The sequence below is a fragment of the Macaca thibetana genome, chromosome 9, assembly GCF_024542745.1.
Source record: "Macaca thibetana thibetana isolate TM-01 chromosome 9, ASM2454274v1, whole genome shotgun sequence".
NCBI classification, from domain to species: Eukaryota; Metazoa; Chordata; class Mammalia; order Primates; family Cercopithecidae; genus Macaca; species Macaca thibetana.
In genome coordinates this window covers 71,803,061-71,821,999 of record NC_065586.1, presented here as the reverse complement: position 1 = coordinate 71,821,999, position 18,939 = coordinate 71,803,061, and positions in this window count along the sequence as shown.

The following is an 18,939-nucleotide window of genomic DNA, read 5'->3' as shown; positions in this document are numbered from 1 at the left end:
GGGATTTGGGACATCAGCCACTGGTAGAGAAGAAGCCAGCACATCAGCTTGTGGGTCTCTGGTCTGGTTGTTCTCAGGCAGAAGGTCCCCATGGAGTTGGCTATCCCAAAAGAAGAAGGCCCCCATCCACCCAGGAAGGGCATCTTACCAACCAAGATGGCAGGTCCCCACCAGAGTAGAACAGGCATGCAATACAGGCCACAGCTGCCTAATTCACAGCTATCAGTATTTCCACGGGTGCCAGTCTTCATGACTTTCACACAAAAATCAGGTTCCCTTACAGATCTAATATGAGTCCATAGGCTTTAAACTGAGCACTCATTAAAGAATAAACTCCACTTCCCTACTCACAGCCAGCCCTCTGGCCTTATCCAGGCCGTGGCCAGGAGCACTAGGGAGGAAAAAGGAAGGTAGCTTCAACTTTTCCTGGCAAAGTGGCCTTCCTTTTCAGAACCTTTAGCTCAGCTAAGTGGAGACACCTGGTGTTTGTTGTTGCAACTTCAAGAACAATACATCAAGACTCAAAGCAGAAAATCAGGCTTCTCATAAAAATTGCATCATCACAAAGACAATTCAGGAAGAGAAAATGCAAATGGCAGCCCAACCCACCCCTACAAGACTTTTTTCCCCTCTCAATATTTCTGCCATCTGAATAGCTTTTCTCCGTATTTCTGTCTGTAAAACATGGGGGGAAAAAAAACCAATAGCAAGGCACCTAAAATTTGTGAGAATCCAGAAAAGAAAAGAAATCATCTTTCCTGGTTGCTCCATTTTGTCAGGTGTTAAATCAGAGTGCTAACTTTTGTACAATAACTGTTTGCTAATACTTAACAAGTAGCCTGTGTAACACAGTTCCAAAAAAATTTTTTTTGTTGTTAAGCCTATGCAAGGCCAAAGGAGTATTAAAGTTTCACTACAGAAGAAATATGGCCACTGCCAAGAACTGATTAGTCATAAAATCCGAGGCATTATCATCATCCATCATTGCCTTTCTTTTAATGACTGAACTAAAAAGAGAGACATCAAAGTTTTCAAAATGAGGTTATAAAAATGCTGTACGCAGATGAGGCCTCCAAATATTTTGATAGAACCTGAACAAAAAAAATATAGAAAAATCATTGAAACAAATCACAAAACATATGTTGTTATGTTTTGCTCTAAAAAGCATGAAGTTTATCCAGAACCCTATTATGGTAACTGCTTAGCTTTTCATGCATTCCTAAATTACCATGTAATCTAAAACGTTGTTTTCAGCTGCCCTGTATTGGAAAGTCCCTTAAAATAATCAGGATGATTACAGGCTAGTATTCAGAAAGAAACTTGCTTGTATTATTGTAAATGAAAGTATTATTTATCGGGCAGCCTCCTTTAAAGAAAAAAATAAAAACCCCTATCTCAGAAGCACAGAAATACAATGTATTCAGGAAATACCTAAACCAAGGATTGCATTTTGGGCTCTCTACATTTTCAAACACATGGATAGTTGGTGTAAAAATATGTTCTTTTTCTGCAGGGACTTGACTGTAATTAGTGTGTGCCAAAACTCTCTCACAGAGATTTCATTGTCTTATCTACTTACATCATCTTAATGCGATTTTATTTTACTTTGTCAAAGTCATATTAATGTAAATGTGTTCTTGATAGCAAACAGAGTTCTTTTTTATGCAAAACAGGATTCAGCTGACTCTAATAAAACAGCTTGCAGTCTATTAGACTCTAACAGTAATGTGCTTATTTTGTTTCTCAAATCAAGACTGTGTCAGAAAGCTATAGATGGAGATTTGTCTTGTTTTTCACAATAATTGCTAGGGTGGGGTTACATTATGATCTTTAAATGAATAGTATCGCTTAGAACAAACACTTCATATATCTTTTATCTTCCCCGGCATACAGTTCTGAGTTTTCTTTGAAAATGCTGCGCTACTTTTCCACATAAGTCATCAGAATGTTTCCAAAGAATTTTAACTGCCAGATTAATTATATCTTGCAAACAAAGATAGATTGCTTACATTCTTTATTCAGAATTCCTGCCAGTATGGAGCAACTGGCAACAAATTAATTTCTTTTGCAACCATGCAAAATGTTTTGCTATGAAAAGCTCTGGAAGGTAAATGGATCCTTTAAAAAAAAAAAAAAAAAAAATCAGGTTGCTCATTCTGAAAGGCTAATCTGTAAGCAAAGAACACAGGATTAAATGAATTTGACTACTTCCCCCACCCTCTTTTTTTAGCATCTATGTTATAACCCTCCCTTAATGTATTCAGTTAATTAAGTATTGCTGTGACCTGGTGGCAATTTTTGAAATCCAGGGAATTTTTTCCCCCTTTAAATTCTGCCTCCCCCACAGAGCAGAATATAATCTGTTTCCAGTCAGTCTGTTTATTTCAGCTGTGCTTCTACTACAAGCCTCTAAAATGTTTTAATAAATTTATCAACCAAAAAATATTACAAACATTTCATTTCCTTTGATTCAGACACACATACACACCAAAAAAAAAAAAAAAAAAAAGCCTCTGCCTTCATTGCAAATTCTTGCTGGTATGAATCACTCTAAGTAATATTTGCTTTAACTTTCGTGTGGTTCTACAAACAACCTTTATATGGCTGGACTTCAAAGCGAGGAGAAATAAAGGTTAGAAATGTGATAGGAGTAATCTATTATTAGGCATGAAACATTAAACCACTTTTAGCTATAAGTCTTAAAACCTGAATAATCTGGGTTTTTTAAGTAGTGCATATTTATTGTGCTTTCAGCTACACACGCATTTATCACAGAGAAGTGTTTGGAAGAGAAATATTTTCCATTGCACTATGTGCCACAATTTGGTTTAATTTTTCCTAATATTTAATTTAGAAAAACGGTAATATTATAGCAGGATTCTCATATGTCCTGGCCAAAATGCTTGGTGTTCCTCACAGAGTAAAATTAATCTGTTACCAGCCTCCTGACCTGCAAGTAAGGTTTAGTAGGCACAGAGCGGGTAGGGCAGAGAAAGGGGTGGGTTAGGGTGGGTAGGGAGATAAGATCTCTTTCTTTTACTAGAAAGGAGAAAAAAAAAGCTTAGAGGAATGTCTCAACCCACCAATGCCATCAAATGACAGAAAATAAGCTGAACGTGGATTTGAGCCGAGGCGTGTTTGAAAACATTTATTAGCTCCATCCATAACGACATTCACGGCAGGAATGTTAATTGTTAAAATCTGTACTGCAGCTAGTTCTTTAAGTAAGGGGGCTGCATTGAGTGGAAATTCAGCTCCTCATTTCTTTTTTTTCTCCACATATATTTGCACTTAAAAAAAACTAATGTTATGAAATAAGTCAGATGTCAGATGGAGAGCTTTCTAGCACAAGGGAATACAGAACAGTGTTAAGGATATATGCATATGCAGGAACAAAAAACAACATTGGTAACATTTTGTTCTTGATTAAATTTGTGCTCCTAATACAGTAGATTAAAAATAAGTCCAACTGTTAAACACATTAGTGTTCAGCTCCTGCTGATGTGCCAGAAAAGCAGCTATCACTCCAGACCTGGCCTGACTCTTTCTGGTAGCCTTGAGACAGGAAATCTGACCCCCAAGAAACCTGAACCCCAAAGTCCATCAGTGACCCTGAAACTTGGGGATTCCTTATTTTCATCTACTGATTAAATCCCAGAACCTTCTTAATATTTTCTCATACCCAGTCAAAACTGTGTATGTCTCAGCAAGGCTAAAAGACAATACCAGTTTGGAAGGATGGAGAAAGAATTATGGCTGGGCGTGGTGGCTCACACCTGTAATCCCAGCACTTTGGAAGGCTGAGATATAGGATCATTTGAGTCCAGGAGTTCAAGACCAGCCTGGGCAACATAAGGAGACCCTGTCTCTACAAAAAAAAAATTTGACAAAAATAAAATTAGCCAGGCTTGGTGGCATGTGCTGGCACTACTACTAGTCCCAGCTACTCCAAAGGCTGAGGTGGGAGGACCACTTGATTTAGGGAATTTGAGGCTGCAGTGAGGCATTATTGTGACGCTGCACTCCAACCTGGATGACAGAGTGAGACCCTGTCTCAAAAATTTAAAAAAATAAAATTTAAAGGAAAAAAATGAAGAATTGCTGATAGCCACAATCAAGGCACTCTTTGAAGAAATTAAGTTGTAGTTTATTGGGCAATTATTTGTAAAACCTGTATCGTTTAAGAAGATTATTGTAAGCCATGTCTCCCTCTCCCTAGAAACGTTATAAATGGAGTTAAAGACATAATTAAATTCCAAAATACCCTAACTGGCATGGTGGCCCACGCTTGTAATCCCAACACTTTGGGAGGCCAAAGCGGGCAGATCACTTGAGGTCAGGAGTTCAAGACCAACCTGGCCAACATGGTGAAACCCCATCTCTACTAAAAATACAAAAATTAGCCGGGCGTGGTGGCGGCCGCCTGTAATCCCAGCTACTCGGGAGACTGTGGCAGGTGAATCACTTGAACCCAGGAGGTTGCAGTGAGCCAAGATTGGGCCACTGCACTCCAGGCTAGGTGACAAAGTGAGACTCTGTCTTAAAAAAAAAATGCCCAAACTGGAAGGCACTTCAAGATCATAGCCAACTCTCTTCTTTTCTGGATGACTTTCCATAAGGTTAAAGAGAGGGCTTGGCCAAGGTCACACCAGGGGGAGGCCCCCCGTAGCTGAACATCGAACTCAGGCCTTGGTTTCCCCAACCATGACTATGGTGTGGTACCATCTGCCTTTTCAGTTTGTTCAAAAAGAAGACTGAAATTAAATTCATGGGTATAAGAAAAACAACATGTGTCTTCAGGTAATTATATTAATGGCTCTTTACCTAAACTGTGTGTGTTATTCCACCTGTATGTTTTCTTAGAGTATGTATATTTTTCTAAACAAAAATGCCAACTCAAATTATTACTCCCTCCTTTCTCCAGCCTCCCCTGCTCCAACCCTAGTGTATTTTTCTGGTCTTTGGTCAATCTGGTTTAATAGGTTACCTGTTGCTGACGCTCTCATTTCACAGAGAAGTGGAGCTCTCTGCTGTGACATGTTTTCTGGAAACAGAAGGGTGTGAAGCTGTAACATCCGTAAATTTAGGAAGTAATAGCTCCCCAAAAGCAATGTAGATAGCAGCAGATATTGCCAGAAAAGAAGAACAGTTAATTGAAACTATTTGGGGCATGCAGTATTGAACAAGGAGATGGTTTCTGAGCAACACATATCTAAACGTGGCTTGCCAGAGACCCGCACACATTTAATTTGCTCTACAAATTTGGTTAGCCCAATAAAGTGTAAACATCAAACACTGGTCGTGGAGAGCATTAAACATTAACCAACTGAGACCTTAAAGACTTGGGCAGAACATTAAAATTAGAGGAGAAAGATAGGCCAGGCAACTCTGGGAAATTAGGTTAAGACTCCAAAAGAGAATGTTTGTTGGCTGAATAAAAATAAAGTGAAAACTATTTTGAGATTGGTAACCATTTGTCTCCGCAGACAGGCCACTTTCCCCCTAGGATTATATTTTTAAAATCAAGCAAACATACGAAAGTCGATTTGATTTTCTGTTGTTCTCCAGAATGAAACTTATTACCACCCAAATGAACCCTGAAAAGGGGGATTTCGGTTGCCATTCCAAGATCCACGAACGCTTAGATGGAGTCGGGCCTTTTTTCCATTTTTCGTGTTTATGTGTGTTCCATGCTGCTTAGCCTGGGGCTCAAACCCTGTTAAGGTTCAATCAACTTTTGTTGAACAGCAGAATGAAAATGTCCTCTAAGGAGATAAGGATGGCTCCCAGGCTCACTCATTCAGACTTCCTCTTTACCTGACAAAAACTGGTGTGTACTTCCCTTCTCAGCAACAGCAATCAGCACTTCCTTCCAAATAGTTAGATTCAGGAAAAAGAAAATAATATCAAATTCTAGTCCTTATTCTCTAACTATCTTTCACTCTAGTAGGCCTCACAAAGAAAATCTCTTGAAAATAAGAGCAGTTTTCTCTCAGGAGAATGTTTGGTACACTATTTTTTTAATATCTAGTAACGTTCCACGATGTAGTAGGTGACCTCACTCAACAACTCTACATAACTCATGGAGAGGCGGAGTTAAACATAAGTTAAACCACTACTGGACCATGAGTTAACTTCTAAGACAATTTAAGTATAGCTACTTGTCTTCTTAAGATATAAAATATCCACTAATGATAGAATAGACGAACCCCTAGGGGCCCTGACTTAAGGTGAGTTCCCCCAGAAATAGACCTTTAGACAGGAATTTTTTTTTTCCTTTTTTATTCTTTGCCCAGGTTAGCATGCAGTGGTAAGATCTTGGCCTCAACCTCCTGGGCTCACCCAATACTCCTATCTCAGTCTCTCAAGTAGCTGGGACTGCAGACATATGCCTGGATATTTTTTCCCATTTTTTTTATAGAGGTCAGGTCTCGCTATGTTTCCTGGGCTGGTCTCAAACTCCTGGCCTGAAATGACGCTCCTGCCTCAGCCTCCCAAAGTGCTGGGATTACAGGTATAAGCCACCATGTCCAGCCCTTGAGTAGGATTTGAGTGCAAGAAGTTGATCTGAGAAACAAGGGAAACCCCAGGTGGGGAGAAGGAAAGTGAGACAGGATAGGGAAGCCAATCAATGCAAAGTGTGTTGTCTAGCTAGCTACCACTGTGGGCAACTGTTTAACCCTAATGAGGAAACTCAGGGAGGCCATGTAGAACAAACACCTCAGAATTATCCCACCAGAGGGGTGGGAGCTGGGATATTTATGTACCAGCTGCCATCAGCCTTTGGATGAGGTTGTTCCTTTGAGGCATTAGCTCCCTGGTACTAGCAGCTGTCCACATAGGCAGGAAAATCAGGTTTTCGTGGTCAAAGGAAACTCTCAAGTTTAAGGAAACTCTCAAGCAGACAAATGCAGGAGCTGACAGTGGAAAAGCAGGCTGACATGCTCTGAAGCCAAGAGGGTGAGGGGCTATGGGCAGGACCCAGACAGGTGCCTTGGGTGGAGGGAGGTTTAAATGCAGTTCTTTTTATGTCTAGCATAGTGGCTAACATATTGTCAGATCCTATTCAATAGTTGTTGAATGAAGAAAGGAAAGACAGAATAAGACATCAATTAATAAAATGTTGTTGATGCTTCACAGATATGGTTTACTCTGTTTAATGTTGAAACAGTTCAAACTTTTCTCAGTAAACTATATAATATCAGTTCAGGCTTGGTGTCAGACAGATCAAAGTTTAAACCCCATTTCTATCACTTCTAGTTGTGAGACCTTGAGTAAGTTACTTTATTTCTCTGAGCCTCAGAAAATGCCTATTTGACAATGCCTATTCCATAGTATATTACAATGCCTATTCCACAGTACAATCACCTATTACAATGCCTATTCCATAGTATTTAATAATATAAGACTGAGAAAGTAAATGACATTGAGCTCGGTACAGTAACTGAGCTTGGTAAGTGTTCAGTGGTACCAAAATGGCTCAAGAATCAGTTCCCTGACTTGAAATCCCACTCATGTCACCAACTATCTACATATCTTTGAACAAGTCACTTAGCCTCTGTGGTACAAGGTCTCCTCATCTCTAAAATGGACACAAAATTGCCTGTTACTCCTTCCCCTGAGAATGAAGTCCTAAACAGATATCATGAGAGGGTAAGTCACACTCACGGAGCACTTTACAGTTTACACAGTCCTTTTATATATGTCATCTCATTTCTGAGCAAGATAGGGTTGTGAACTTGCAAATCATTCTGTCAATGTAGGGAAGCATTTCTGCAGTTCTCCAAATGCCCCCGAGTCCGATTTGTGTTTGGATTAGGTTATGGACTGTGAGATGACCTAAAAGGGCAGCACATAGGTGCCCAAAGGGAATTGGGTTCGAATCACTGATGGTTGGTGAGGAAATGAGGGTGCATGTGAGAGTCAGGATCTGGCAGAGACATGCCCAAGTGGGCACTGCAGGCTCATGTTCAGAACACAGTGTTTATAGATTCAGAATGAACCAACAGTATAATTTATAGCAGAAGCCCTTGAACCAATGAAGTCATCCGAGTGGGGCTGACTGCAGTGGCCGGCAAGCAGGGCCTCTTACACATCAAGCCGGGAGATAGAAGCCTAAAACTCAGCCAGAAGGTGATCCTGCCAGAATGTCTGAGCACTAATTATGTGCCAGGCAGAGTGGAGGATACAAAGTGAATGCCCTTTTATTATCTCTATTTCACTGCTGATAAAGCTGAGGCTTAGAAAAGATGTGTCATTTGCCCAGACTTCACAAAACCAAAGCCCAGGCCTGCTTGATGCCAAAGAGAAGCTTTTAAACCACTGTGTAACACTGACTTTCTACAATATCGTAACGTTTGATGCCAATCAAAATATAACTATAATAGATAAAAATAAAATAAATATTTTTGATAATTTTCTAACTTTAAGCATTGCAAGGGAAAAATATTTTATAACAAAGCGTTGATAGTCACCAGACTAACCATGTGAGTCATGAATATACTTTGTAAGACAACGCAAAGTTGTGGTCACTGCTTTCCAAATGCTCTCATCCTAAGGTATTCCTGAGCCTTCCACAAGAATTCAGCCAAGTCAACAAGAATAAATGTAAGTAATTAGTCCGATTTGTGATGGCTTCCTTTCATTGCATCTCAATGAACTCACTTTAATTTAGGGGAATCTAGGAATCAAAAAATAATTGCTAACTTACTATTCACTTACGGTGCACTTACTCTGTGTTGGGCACTGGGCTAAATGCCTTACCTGAGTAACTGCATTTATTCCTCACAACAGCCTTCCAGGTTAGAAGCTATTAGCTTCCTCTTTTATAGATATGAAACTGAGGTTCAGAGAGGCTGAAGAACTTTTCCAAGGTCAAGTTAAAGCTAATAAGTGGGAGAACTGAAATTCAAATCTCGACCGCCTGATTCCGGGAACAATGCATTCATCCTCGGCTCTACACTGCCCAAGTCTTGAATGCTAGTGTTGGAGAAGTCTTTATTTTCATTTAGACGTTCCCTATTAGATGAGATAAATATGCGCTCTTAACTACTGTAAACAACTTTTTTCTTTTAAATGTACTCAAGCAAACTTAGTTCCTCGGAATTCTTGAGAACAGAGTTGAAGTTCCAAAACAAATCTCCCCAGAACAAGCCTGTTTAATACAAATAATTAAAAAGGAGGGTATGTAATTGCCTACAGTATTTGATTCCAATTTTGTAAATTCTTTTTAAACTTTTAGTAAGTCTATGCTTGTAAAAGTACATTTTCAAAAGACATTATATTATATATGCAAGTTTACAACCCTGATGCTTTTTAAAAACTTGTCATTACTTTACAAATATACAAGCTCTATAATATTCAGCATGAAGAAAATTCCAGAAAGGAATGCATTAAAAGTCAAAATGTGATCTCTACCTTTTCTTATCTAAAAAGTGCAAGTGTTCCACGGTTATCAGGGAAAAAAATGAACATTAATATTTGTCCATTCATCATGAGTCAGAGACAGAGTTGGCTTTTTACATCTATTTTCCTGACTAATGCCCACAACAAGCTTTAGATGTAGCTATTATTTTGTCCTATTTATAAATAAGGAAGTAAGTTTTAGAGAAATTAAGGGACTGTCCCAGGGTCATACAACTAAACGCGGCAAAAGTAGGATTTCAGTTCTGTTTTACTCTCAGCTGAGAGCTCTTTGCACTACAACACAATCTATCATACAAATTATTTATGTCGGCATCCATATATGCCTCTGTGACAAGATTATTTACCGAGATATTGATTTCTAATTTTTTCCTGATTTCAAATGAGACTAGAAGGAAGGTATTTTCCTCTCCCTAAATCAAAAGTGTGGAGGGATACCTGCCTGAGACAGGAGAGATTCGTAGGGTGGAGGTGAGCCTTTACAAATGGGGAAGACCTGAGCTTGCAGGAAGTGGGTGTGGATACTGGGCTCCCAGGGAAGCCGCCACCCCAGGCATTTAGCCCGAAGATCCTGCTGCCTCAGCTTAGCACATGGTGGGTGAGGTGGCCCACCTCTGAGATAAGGTACCCTAAGATTATTCAGAGCATAACTTGAAAAATCTCCAATCTAAAGAATTAAAATAATGACCCTTTGTCAGGTCAGGACTCAGACTTGGCAATAAGCAGTTTGCTCAGACACAGGCACAACTTCTGCTGTGGGGCATTGAACTCTGGTCCCATGCTAGAGAATTGATCCCCATTGGCAGGGACAGAATGGGATGCAAAATGTAGCAAGTACTCCATCAGTGACCTGGTGGGGTTTGTTTAGAAGCTTTTCCTGGCGCAGTACAGCTGCCTTTTAGAATGGTAAGAGTTGACCACCAACCAGAAAGAAACCCAGATTCCACCAAGCCTGCGGGCCACATCCATTGCAACAGGAGCCACTTTCAGTCCCATCAGCTCCTTCTCTTCTAGCTGTGACTTTTATCATGGGCTCCACTTCAATCATTAGCAATAAATAGAAAATACCCAAAAGCCCCCAAATAAAGGTCCCCTTTTCATTTAAAACATTCAGATTTCACTGCTTGTGCTGTGGCTAACGTCAAGTCACAAAGTGGCAGGGCAGTTCCCCAAGCCCGTTCTGCTTCCAAGCTTGTTAAACTTTGGAATGGGTTTTGTCCTTTGGGTGTGCATGTGTTTTAAAGTTGTTTTATGACACATTGTCAGGAACTCAGGTACTGGACCTCTTTAACTCCAGCTTTCAGCAGCTGCCTTTGCACTTCCCTTTCACATAATTAAACACCCTATGGTACTTAACAGAGTCATAAGTAGCACATCAATAAAGCAATAAATAATTGTATTCAGGCAAACTCCGTAGCTATCATCCATTAACCAGCGCTGTGAGCAATACTTTTGATTAATCAATAAGGTTTTATAATAGCGAAGCAAAAGTCACTCAAGGCTCAGGCAAGAATCAACCAGACTTCCAAGCCGTGAAGAAGTCTTATCTCTGAGGTAACTTTCAGGGAGGCCATCAGTTGGAAGCATTAACCCGGAGAGTAACTGAAGCAGCAGGAAGTCCCACCTCCAGAAACTAGTTAAAAACAAAAAAGCAGGATGATCTGGCCGAGGTAGGAGGGCTGCCTACTGAGAACATGGAGTAAAGGGCCTGTAAAAGCAAAATGTTCTAACTTCAGAGAACAAATACTTGCAGCTGAGCTGAAGAGCAAAGGAGAATTAGGATGGACCTGGAACTCCATCCATGAGTCTGAGGGAAACTTCTGCAGATGCCGTCTGGAAGGAGTGCTTATTCAGCCTCCCGCCGACAAGGGAATCATATAGGAATGCTATTAGACCACGGCTCCATAGGCCAACACCAGCACAGGGCTGGGTGACTATGCTTAGAGCCCTCAGAATCACCTGTGGAGCTTTTTATTCTCAACAATAGCTTGCCTGGATCTCACAAACCCAAATCTTCAGAGGCAGGGCCCAGGAACCTGTATTTCTAATGGGCTCCCCAGGTGGTTCCACTGCACAGACAATGTGGAGAACCTCTGGTTTGGTGACAATAATGGAGGACCTCTATAGATCTAGCCAGCTGGGCCAGCCTGACCATGTGTGGCCACAAGGCTGCTGTCAAGGTCCTCAGCTTGCCACTGGAAACAGATCTCGGGCAGTCCAGATTTGTAAATACACTATGAGTTTGTTAGTACCAGTAGTCACTAAACTCAGAAGAGGTGCCCATGGTGCACCTAATCAAAGCTTGTGCCCAGGTTTCTGTGGGCTAACATGTTCCCCAAGTGAGTCAGAGAAAACTAACCCAATACCAGTCATGTTGAGAAGCATTCCTTCCATCCTCAAAATACTGAGGGCCTACTATGTGCCAGGCACTCTTTTAAACACTGGGGATTCATCAGGAATGAAAACAAAACTCTCCTCAGAAGGAGCTTCATTCCAGTGGGACCCCAGAGTTTTCTGGGTGTCTCCGGGCACAAGAGGATGGGGACTGAGCCAATAGAGGTCTGCACACTCGAACTGCACTTCAACAAGACAGCATGTTTTTGTCATAGAAATTTTAAGTGCATGTGAAAGTAGAGAGTGGTATAATGAATCCCCACCATGTACCTCTCACCCAGTGTCCACAATTACCAATTCATGGCCAATCTCCTTTCATACCCATTTTCACCCTCATTACCCAGATTATTCTGAAGCAAAACCCAGACATCACATTGTTTTATCTGCAAATACTGTCAGCATGTATCTCTAAGACACAGATAATCTTTTTTAAAAAAATAATCACCACATACCCTTATCCCATTTAAAATGTTAACACTAATTTTGTAATCTTCAATTTAGTCAGTGTTAACATTTTCCCAACTGTCTCACAGTGTAAAGTGTGTATTTTCAAATCAGGATCAAATAAGGTCCATACATTGAAATTAGGTGATACATCTCTTAAGTCTCTCTTAATCTAAAGCTGCCCCCACCCCTGCTTCAATCATGTCCTTTGTTCCATAGAGTCTGGATTTTGCTGACTGCATCCCCGTGGTATCACTTAACATATTTCTCTTTTGTTCAGTGTATTTCCTGTCATATGGTAGTTATAGCCAGAGGTTTGCTCAGAGTTGGTTTTGATTTTTTTGGCAAAAGTATTTCAAAGGTCTATCAGGCTTTTCATGTCTACTGGATGTTGATCTCTTTGTGATGTCGGCAGCCATGTATGATCATTATCTAGATCCTTTACTTCATTAGGAGTTCATGAAACAATTTGTAAACCACTAGGAAGATTCATGAGGATCATTAGGTGAGATCCCTATTTCAATGGGTGATACTCTAATTTTAATAGCTATAACAGCTAAAATACTGCTATGATGAAAACTTCTCATCGGCTCCCTGGTTACCCTGAGGTATAGGAAAAGCAAAATAAATGATTTATTTCTTTATTTGTCAGTTTTCAAAATAGGTTGGTTCCTTAGCATCATCCGAAGATTTTTGTTAAGTGTCATTATGAACCCATGAATTAAAGCAGCTCGTAACTTTTTAAGCAACTCGCAACTGACATCCTTCTTTGAATCTCTTACATATATAACCTGTCTTTGTCCAGTGGGAACTGACTCAGACTGGCTCCTGGATCCTTGAAATATGACCCTTGTAGTCTTTGATATCTTTCTTGCTAGTATGTCAAGATGTTCTCGGTGCTTCTTGTACCTTTCCTGCCCCAGATCTGGAATTAGCCATTTTTCCAAAGGGCCCTGGCTTATTTTTAGTGAGCAACGGTATTTAAAGACCACATTCTGCAGTCCCACTTTTATCTATTGTAGTTATTGAGGTTTCACATGAGAGTCCCATTGAATAAAAGGTTTTGCTACTTAAACATTTCTTTGAGAGTCATTTGTCTTTGGAAGAAAAAGTTAATAAAGGGTTAATTTGAATACATTAGGAGTTCTTACAAATTAATTCAAAAACACAAATAATGATACAAATATAGGCAAGATATTTGAATAGGCAATTGAGAGAAAAGTAAATACAAGTGTACAATAAACACAGAAAAATGTTCAACCTTCTAGCTGTCATGTAATTACAAATTAAATCACTAATGAGATACGAATTTTCAGCCTTTAGTCCGGCAAAAAAATTTAAATTTGAGAGTTACATTTTAAGAGGTGCCAGAGCTAACAAAAATAGGGATCAAACACTGATATTGAGAACGTTAATTAACCCATCCTTTTGGAAAATAAAATTTTTTAATATATACCCTTTGACCTTGTAATCCCATTTCTAGGAATCCAGCTTACAGAAATGAAAACAAAAATATTTATATATATATATATATACACACACACACACATATATATGAATTTTGTTGCAGCATTGTTTACAACAAAATTTTAAAAACCATTATTAAGGCACTGGTTGAATAAATTACAATACACATTACAAATTTTTTTTTTTTTTTTTGAGACAGAGTTTCACTCTTGTTGCCCAGGCTGGAGTGCAATGGTGCAATCTTGGCTCACCGCAACCTCTGCCTCCTGGGTTCAAGCGATTCTCCTGTCTCAGCTTCCCAAGTAGCTGGGATTATAGGCATGTGCCACAGCGCCTAGCTAATTTTGTATTTTTAGTATAGACAGGGTTTCTCCATGTTGGTCAGGGTGGTCTTAAACTCCCGACGCCAGGTGATCCGCTCGCCTCGGCCTCCCAAAGTGCTGGGATTCCAGGCGTGAGCCACTGCACCCAGCCCACATTATAAAATTTTATACAGCTAGTTTTTTAATGTTACAAATTTATATCTATCAGTATGTAAAAATACCCACCATATAGCCAAAGCTTCAGAATATTACATATAGAAAGATAGCATCTATATGTATATATTCGTGTATACACATGATAGGAAGACAGCAAGGCAAACAAACAGGCTTAAAGATAACTCAGAAAAGATGCATGGCAACATGTTCAAAGTGGGTAGCTTTGGTAGCTGAGATGGGAACATCATTTTTAAATTCAGTGTTTAATTCCATATAATTAATAAAAAGTGATGGCAATATGAGGAGTTTTAACTCTTTTTCTGTTTTCAATGTAATACCTACCCCCAAAAACAGAAGAAAAAGAAAGCCCACAATGTCAGCCCTGGTTGAGACATCATTTCTCAAATAGCTTGACATGGATTAATCAAATCCCTTCTTCCTAAACCCATCACAGGTACATGTGGGAGAGCATTTGTGCTCAAGAGTAATTGCTACTCATTTCCACCTTGGTATTTGCTCCATTATTTCTTAGCTTCTTGGCCCTCAAAGCCTCTATGATCACAGTAACATTTTCCTCAAGCCCCCTTTTTGCTTGGGCTGAGGTGCCTTTCTGTTCAGGTCTCTGGGAAACTGTTCCCCGAAAAATGTTGTCTTTGACAACTGAGGAAGTTTCAGAGGATGGGATGCTGAATGCTGCTGCTAACCTGTAAATCTGTACCCCATTCCTGGCTTCCCGGGCTTCTCCCCAAGGCACACAGTCACTGATCTCCACGGGCAAGTCAAATGAGATCTTTGCCAAGGCTTTCAGGAAATTGTTAAAAAGAATATAAAATGTAGTCAAAAGCATGAGAAGAGCTAGTGACTGGTATTAAGTTTAATGCTCTCCATTAGGTACATAATGGCCTGTCCTGGCTTCCCCTCCAAGTCCCATACATTTCCTGCTGGACAATGTGCATGTGTGGCCTATCATTCTCCTTGAGCATTTACAGAGCCTTGATCATCACACATGAGCTTAGCCTGGTCCCACACACCAGGGATCAGGGTCTCACCCTCAGGATAGGGACCTAAATGCTATACTGCAGGGTAAGCCACAGCAGCATTCCTGAATGTTGACCCTCCTACCAATATTTAATCTCTTCCTTCTTCCCATTCCCAGGGCAATAACTTCTCAGATATTTCCCTTTTGACTAAGGATCCGTAGCATTATCTCCTTGCCGGGCACTTCTCTTTGAGTCCCAATCCCCCATCTATTTACAAAAGACAGATAAGATCAGCCACTTGCCCAATGCTGCTCCAATCTTTTCACAAGACCCCAGCCCTTTTCATCACCTTTTTCTCAACTTGCCTCCAGCCGTTGCAGAGAGGTGATGAAGTCATTCCTTTGAATGTATGGAGCACCTGCTATAGACAGTTCCAGGTGCCGTCTCTGTCCAAGCTCCTAACTTTTCATCTCATAGAACATTGGAGTGTTTCGGATCTAGAAGGAAACTGTAGATTACAAGCTGGTTCAACTTCTTATTAAACACCTGAAGAAGTAATTAGGTGTCCATGACTTGCTAAGTATCATATTGTAGTGAGGGTTATTAACCCACTAAAATGTGGTTTTCTAGATGTGGTCTAAGCACATGTTTCACTTCACCATGTAAATTCAACTCCATCTCTAGTCTTTCCTTTTGTGTAAATTTTTTTAGATTTCTTTCACCCATTTGGTTCATTTTCAGTTCTTTTGACCCTCAGTACACCTCCACATTGCCTCTTACAATTAAAGCAAATTTCCAGACCCACTTTTTTTTTTTTTTTTTTTTTTTTTTTTTTTTTTTTTTTTTTGAAACAGAGTATCACTGTGTTGCCCAGGCTGGAGTGGACTGGTGTAATCTCAGCTCACTGAAACCTCCGCCCCTAGGGTTCAAGCAATTTTTATCCCCAGCCTCCCCAGTAGCTGGGACTACAGGCATGCACCACCACACCCAGCTAAAGTTTGTATGTTTAGTAGAGACAGGGTTTCATCATGTTGGCCAGGCTGGTCTTGAACTCCTGGCCTCAAGGGATTCAAGGGAACTCCTCCCCTCAAAGTGCTGGGATTACAGGCGTGAGCCACAGCACCCAGCCTGGCTCACTTTCAATATGTCCTTTCTACCAATAAGCATTGTCAAAATTAATTCCCCTCCCTACCGGCAGCACCCTTTGTGAGCTCCCCTTTCCTTTTATGATGATATAGCTGAGGGTGATACCTAAAGAACAGAAAAAAGTTATGACTGCTTGGAATGCTTTTCCTTCTGCATATCTGGAAAATAGCAAATTCCTACATATGCTTCGATTCCCTACTAAATTATTAATCTCCTCTTAGTTTTCCCTGCCATGCCCTTTGCTCTTCAGACCTTTTTCTTTCATTTGTGCTATATTTTCACCATGTTGGCCTCTTCTGCTAGACTATGAACTCATCAAGCAAGAAACCTCATCTCACTCTTTTCTAGCACCCCTGGAGCTCAGTATGGTGTCCGGCATAGAATAAGTGCTTGATAAATGCTTATAGAAATAAAATAAAATAAATATCAACCATCTCTCCTAATGAATTCTTTATTGTTCCCTATATTTATTTATTTTCTTCTTTCTTTTTTTTTTTTTTTTTTTTTTTGAGACAGAGTCTCACTCTGTCACTCATGCTGGAGTGCACTGCCATGATCTAGGCTCACTGCAACCTCTGCCTTACCTCAAGTGATTCTCCTGCCTCAACCTCCCGCGTAGCTCGGACTATAGGGGCCCACCACCACACCTGGCTAATTGTTGTAATTTTAGGAGAGATGAGGTTTCACCATGTTGGCCAGGCTGATCTCAAACGCCTGACCTCAAGCCATCTGCCCATCTTGGCCTCCCAAAGTGCTGGGATTACAGGTGTGAGCCACCACGCCCAGCCTGTATATTTATTTTCTTATCTATTTTATTTATATTTTTCTCCAAGCACTGAATATTTTCTGCCTTTAAATTTCACATGCCACCTAAATCTGATTAAAATTAAAAGCATGTATAATTATTAAATATCATCAAAGATCGGGCTATTCTCCATAATGAAATTTTCAGTTTTCAGCAATATTTCCTTATTGTAATTAATTGTTGATAATCTTTATAAAGAGCATTACAGACTTTCCTGCTTTCTTTAACAGAGCACAACATTATAACATATTGTCTTCCTGATGAGTTAGGCAGTTTTATGCACACCAATTATTGTACTCTGATATCATATAATGAAGCCCATGGGGGCAATTAAGGCAAGTAGAGTTGTTGGCCTCAACACCAAAAGACTCTAAGATTTTTTGTGTGTTTTTAATGCTTGGGTCTTGTTTTGGAGCTTTACGCTTCCTCATTGAAAGTTTAATTGTCACTCCGTTAGTGTCATAAAGTGAGCCCTGCCTCTTCTTATTCATATTGTGCTTTCAATAAGTCATTGTTGAATTTGATGAATTGGTTAAAAAGCAGGGGCTTTTTGACTGCTACTCAGAGCCTGTTCCTGCTCTCCAAGTAAGAGGCACATTATTGATGTGAGAACAGCCAGTCGGCAACAAAACAGGGGAAATGTCATATAAGTATTGGCTGCAGGGCTCATAAGATAAAAAAAATTAGGGGGGAGTGTAAGAAAACAAGCACATTCTGTAGGATTCCAAGGGGAAAAATCAGGCAGAAATAGCAAATGAAATGCACAAATGTTTTCACTTACTACATTCCTACCTCTTCATTCCCCATTTCTCATACCATGGCACATATCACTATCTTTCTTTCCCAGTTTCCTTACAATCCTGTTAGATATCAGTCTCCAGAAAGCCACTGTCAATCAGCTAACGATGGCATTAAAGAGTCAACTATATGATCTTCCAGAACAAGCACTACACTTCAGGAAGATGACCTTCAACATAGGATAGAAAAATGTTTCATAGTCAATCTAGTAAGTAGTTCTGCCTTCAAAGTAAAGAACTACCATGTATTAGATGTTTGCCATGTGCCATGCGATGTCACAACCATTTTATATCCCATTTAAGTTCATAATCATCCTATGACATAAGCAACACTATTTCCCCCAGTTTACAGATGAAGAAACTAAGACGCAGAGAAGACACATGACTTCCAAAAGGCACTGAGCTAGGAAGTAGTGACACTCGGATTCAGACCTTGGATTTGGCCTACTTTAAAGTCCATGATCTGAAACCTTGTGCTATACCTGTTTTCCAGGGAGGTGAGTCTCCAGTCACCTGAAGAAGCTCAAACAGACTGAACACCCTCTTGGCAGGGATACTGTAGAAGGATTTAATTATTATATGAAGGTAAACCAAGGACCATTTAAATCTTTTGCAATTCTGACAGCCTTATCTTTCCATTCATTCCTTGAAAATAGAACTACTTCTATGCAAAGTCTCATGAATTTCAAATGTCAGTCGACCATTTCTGAGGTTTCTGTGTGTTTTAGGAAAATATGCAGGAAGATATTATTAAAGACTTTTATCTAATAGAAGCCATTATTTACTGAATTCTTTTATCAGAGAAATTTGAGTTAAAAGAGGTAATGAAATGAGAGCAAGATAGTCTCTCAGGGTTGGCAGGGTTCTGGTAGAAAGTTACAGGTGGGTTGGGAAGGACCTTAGAGCTATTAAGTGGTTGTCCAGCTTCTATTTCTCTCCTTCGTGAGACAAATCCCTCTTCAAGGGCTATTATGGCTGGGTTTCATGCTGGGCCTTGAGGATAC